Genomic DNA, 6,000 nt, shown 5'->3' on the forward strand with positions numbered 1-6,000 from the left:
TCAATTGAAATCAAATGGGAAAAGAACATTACAAGAATACCACTTATAATTTAAGGTGGAAAACTCTATGTAAAGCTTATTTTAATGAATTATAAAATTTCATGTATTTCAATGTCAGAATTTATCATGCTTCAATTAAGTAGTTAAGATTCACTCAAAAATGAACTGACAATCTTTGTTAATAAATTTGTTATCTTAATTACTTGTGAAAATCTGTGTAGTTGCTTTATATGGGAGGTGAACTGATCAGTTTTTTAATAGGGAGGAGGAAGATTTAAAACTCCTTTTATTGTTAGATCCATTTTTAGGTTCATTGGAAAGGCTTAGGTAATTCATAAGCATAAATCCTTTTTCTCAAAAATTTATGAAGCCATTTCTTAAGATAGAACCCCAATGTCAATGGAATAATTAAGCATTAGATATTGCTTAAAATTGCTCATACTGCCCGTTTTTTCAGAAAAAAATTCATAAAATAATTTATAGATAGTTGTACTTCAAAGTTACAATTTCCTAACCTAGCCACTTAATGTATGTTTATTATTTATATTTAGCATTACTTAAGCAATAGATTAAAATTGCTTTTTTCCTCAGTTCAATTTTGTTTTACTCATGTAGTATGTAAAATAATGCATTTGGAGCAAACATAATTTTGAGGACACCCTCCACAAAAGATGTTGATTATTTTTGATAACCTCATTCTAAGTTTAATGGTACACAAATCATAGTGTATTGGCCACTTATTCTGTGGTCTTTTACTGCTTCAGATTTTCTAGGATACCACATTCATCACAATAGCAAATTCATAAGAATAATTTTGAATATGAGGAAGAGTAATATAATTCTTCTCATTTGCAAGGGTAACAAATGCTACCAAATACAATTAAACTGTCATTTTTCTTTAAGCGTATGATTTAGCACACTTGCATACACCTCCAAATATACACAAGGGACATTCGCATTACAGTATGTTTTAATATAAAAATGTAATCTTTATCTCTGACATGGACAAATTCTTACACTTATTCACTTATCTTGTAGACTAACTGGCATCCATTGTTTTTTGTTCTCGTCAGGTTTTAGACATTAGTCACAACAGCTTTCTAACTAAAGTGTTTCACATATAATTTTCAGCATGTGTTTATCTCCGTATACCCCAACCCTGCCTTACATAGGGGATATTTCATTTTTTCCCATCTTCTCAATGTGTATGATATTCTTTCAAATATTTAACTTTATTACTTTTCACTAGAACATCATTTCACTGGAAATCGTGCAAATAAATTTTTGACTTTGAATAGGTCTGGATGATGATGATGATCACTAATAAGGAGGAGTATGTGTCCAAAATCTCTGAGCAATCCAAGAATGTCTTACTGAGATAAAAATGAAACTCATATTAAGCAGACACCTTGCCTAAGATCCAGAATTATTAATAATATAAAAGATATAAGTAACCAAGTGGCACAGCCTAAAGAAGAGAGATTTGAGAAGTCCAAGGAACCTCCTTTGTCCTTCTATTCCCATTAGACTTGTGCTTTCTGACTTAGAAGATATTCTCTAAGTGAGGTATGCAGATTTCCTTACATATTTAAGCTTTGAGACACCTCTATTTCAGATAGTAGTGAAGTTGCAATGATCCATGCTTATAAATCCACAATTCATGGGTTCTAGCCTTGTTTACTATAAGTAATGCTAAACTGGCATCATTCTGCTACCCATCAATAGCTGTCTCCCCTGGAAAATTTTATTAATCTGATATCAGTATGTTTTTAAGAAGATTAGAACACATTTACTGCTTAATTTTTTTCTCAAAATGTTCTATAATCTTCAGAGGAATGACTCACAGGCAGTTGATTTAATGTCCTTATTCCAGTCACAATGAAAATAATATAATTTATAAGTTAAGGCAAAACCTAGACTTAGTTTTCATCAGCAAAGTAGACTCATGTGTACTCCTCTGTGTCACTGTAGAGTATATGGAGGACCACATTAAACATAGGCATGCTGTCTAACTCAGAATGTGTTACAGGACAAATCCGTAAACTAAATCATGTCTACCTTGGACTTGTATTTTTTCCACAGCACTGAGATGGTGTTATAGACTAGGTAAGAACACAGCTGGATAAAGTGTAGTGTTTTTGACATCCTCCTCCTCTGGCACCTGATTCTCTGGGATTTCAGAAATGTTCATAAATCATAAGTGACAAGATAATTCTGAGTACCATAATTACAGGGCTTCTTCCTGATAGTTCAGAATAATGTACATTTGGGAATCAAATTGGTCATTAAACAAAACCACATATTTTTATTGTTTATTCATTTATCCATATGTGAATACCTTGTTTGTACCAACTCTCTCCCCTGCCCCCTGCCTCCTTCCCCTCACCCATCCCTCCTTACTTCCAAGCAGAACCTGTTCTGCCCTCTTTTACAATTTTGTTGAAGAGAAGATATAAGCAATATTAAGAATGACATTGTGTTTATGCTAGTTTGAGGTAAAGATAGCTATACAGAGAAATTCCTAGCATTGCTTCCATGCACATGTGTATTACAACTCGAATTGGTTGATCTCTACCAGACCTCTTCACTACTTCCCAGTTACCTTCCCATAGTGACCTCTGTCAGTTTACTATTACTTTATTCGCTTCTCTGCAGTGGGCACATCAAACATTTTCAAGTATTGGTCTTTCTATATTTCCTTATTCCTCCTGCAGAAGTTTTACTCCTTATCATGCGACACATGTCCAATAATATTACTGCATTTGTTTTAGGACTATAATCTGCATATGAAGGAGAACATATGATTTTTGGTCTTCAAAGCCTGGCTAACTTTGCTTAAGATGATGTTCTCTAGATCCATCCATTTACTTGTGAATGACAAAATTTCATTCTTCTATGAGGCTAAGTAAAATTCTATTGTGTATAAATGCAACATTTTCTTAATTCATTCATCGGTAATAGTGTATCTCAGCTGTTTCCATAACTTGGCTATTGTGATAGTGCTGCAATAAACATGGGTGTGCAGGTGCCTTTAGAATAACATGAGTCGCATTCCTTTGGGTTCATTCCTAGGAGTGGTATTGCTGGATCATATGGCAGATCTATGCTTAGTTTTTTAAGAGGCCTCTATACTGTTTTCCAGAGTGCTTGCACTATCTTGTATTCCCATGAGCCATGTATGAGGATTCCTTTTTCCCCACATCCTCGCCAACATCTGTTGTTGGTGGTGTTTTGGATGATACCTATTCTAATGGATGAGGTGGAATCTTTGTGTGGTTTTGACTTGCATTTCCTTTATGGCCAGGGATGGTGAGCATTTTCTCATGTGTTTTTTTGAGATTTGGGTTTCTTCATTTGAAAAAGTTCTGTTTAGTTCAATGGCCCACTTCTTTATTGGTTCATTGATTTTGGGGTAATTTAGCTTTTTGAGCTCCCTGTATATTCTGGCTATCAGTACTTTGTTTATGTATAGCCAGTGAATATTTTCTCTCACTCTGTGGGTGGTCTTTTCAGTTTAGAGACTGTTTCTTTTGTTGTGCAGAAGCTTTTAAATTTCATGTGGTCACATTTGTCCATCTTTTCTTTTAGTTGCTGAGCTGCTACAGTTCTACTGAGGAAGTCTTCCTTATACCTATTGCTTCCAGAGTGTTCCCTGCTCTTTCTTGTACTACTTTCAGAGTTTCGGGTCTAATGTTAAGGTCCTTAGTCCACTTTGAGTTGATACTAGTACAAGGTGTAGACATAGATCTAGTTTCAGTTTTCTGCAAGCAGATAACCACTTTTCTCAGCAACATTTGTTGAAGAGGCTGTCTTTACTCCATGGTATGTCTTTGGTGCCTTTGTAAAAAATAAGGTGGGCATAACTGTGTGGATTCATATTCTGGTCCACTGGTCTTCATATATGTTTTTGTGCCAGTACCATGCTGTTTTCATTGTATGGCTTTGTAATATAGTTTGAAGTTGGGTATTGTGATACCTCCAGCATTGCTCTTTCTGCTGACTATTACCTCAGTTATTCCTGGTCTCTTATGTTTCCAAATGAACTTCAGGGTAGATTTTTCAGTCTCTGAAATGAATGTCATTGAGATTTTGATGGGAATTGTATTGAACTTGTAGATTGCTTTTGGTGGAATAGCCATTTTTACTATCTTGATTCTAGCAATCCATGAACATGGGAGATCTCGCCACCTTCTACAGTCTTCCTCAATCTCATTCTTCAGAGGTTTGTACTCCTTGTGGAGTTCATTCACATCCTTTGTTAAATTTACTCCAAGTTATTTGATTTTTTTGAGGCTACTGTAAGCAGAAATTATTTCGTATAGTCTTTCTCAATTTGCTCATTGTTGGTAAATGGAAGGAATGTAACTCAACATTATGAAGGCTATATATGGCAGATCTATCGTCAACATCATACTTAATGGAGAAAAACTGAAACCATTTACCCTAAAATCAGGAATGAGACAAGGGTGTCCCCTCTCCCCACTCCTATTCAACATAGTCCTGGAATTCCTAGCCAGAGCCATAAGGCAAGAAGAAGAAATAAAAGGAATACAAATAGGTAAAGAAACTGTCATTGTATCCCTATTTGCAGAGAACATGATCCTATACCTCAAAGACCCAAAAAACTCTACCCAAATTTCCTAGACACTAAAGCAGCTTCAGCAATGTGGCAGGACACAAAATCAATTTACAAAAATCATTAGCTTTTCTATACACCAACAATGAACAAATTAAGAGAGAATATATGAAAACAAAACTATTATCTTATAATACATGGGAACTATTAATATGCTCTTAAAATAAAGTATAGTGAAGTTTACAAAATTAATATTTCAGAATATATCCAGATCATATTTTCTACCATGTATTGTTACATTTAATACCACAATGTAGCAAATATGAAAGTAAAGTGAAATCTGACTGAACACACACACACACACACACACACACAAACACACACACCTCTATAGACTGAATTGTTCTGTTAACATTGTATATCTATACAGAAGTTTATTTAGGCAGATCTGTAGAAAGAATGACAGATAAACATGTACCATTTACTTTAATATTGGACCTGTATTGAATTTAAAAGAAAATAATGTAGGATGAAAAATGTAAATTAAAACATTCTTCCTGTTTTTTTCCACATACATGTAAGCCCATTTTAAAAAACATTACTCCTTCAGGCTCTATTACCTTTCTGTCATATTACAGATTCTCAAAAACTTGTCTCCAAAATTTATAACCATTATAAACCCATGCTGGAAACCTTGGATCAAGGATGTTTATAACCTTAGTGTGTCAATATGTTTATAAGAAGAGTAGAACATATTTACTATTTTTTCTATAAAGATATTCTATAATCTTTAGAGAAATGAGTCAAAGTCAGTTGATTTAGTATTTTTATTCTAGTCACAATGAAAATAATGTAATTTTTGTGTTATGATAAAACCTAGACTTAGTTTTTACCAGAGAGGTAAACAAATGTATGCGTTTTGTGTTTGTGTGCTTTGGAAAAAAATATCTCATGCTTAAAGCAATGGCAGATGGAAGTTGGTAAGGAAGTCCCCTAATTAAAATTGTCCCTTTTTTAAAAGAGGAGGAATGAAAACCTAGAGAGAGTTGAACACTAATAGTAGCACTCCTCTCACATTTTCTCTTTCTACTACATCCATATTAAATAGTGTTACATATCACTGTCCCCAAATTGCCAATTAAATTATATTGCCTAATCAATATCTTTAAATTACAATTATAAAAGCAAATGTAAAATGAATATTAGACTCCAGAAACTTATATCATCATGGATATTATTCTATATCATGTATGACCCATTAAATTGAAATAAATTAAACACATTAATATGCTACATAATCATGAAAGCTTATTTATATTTTGGCATTTGAAGTTGCTTCATCAGTTTACTATGAGATATAATTGATCTTCAATTATTCCCTGTATTAAATAATTTTTCATAAGTGTATTTTTAAGATAAAATAA

This window comes from Castor canadensis, chromosome 6, assembly GCF_047511655.1.
Source record: "Castor canadensis chromosome 6, mCasCan1.hap1v2, whole genome shotgun sequence".
Lineage (NCBI taxonomy): Eukaryota > Metazoa > Chordata > Mammalia > Rodentia > Castoridae > Castor > Castor canadensis.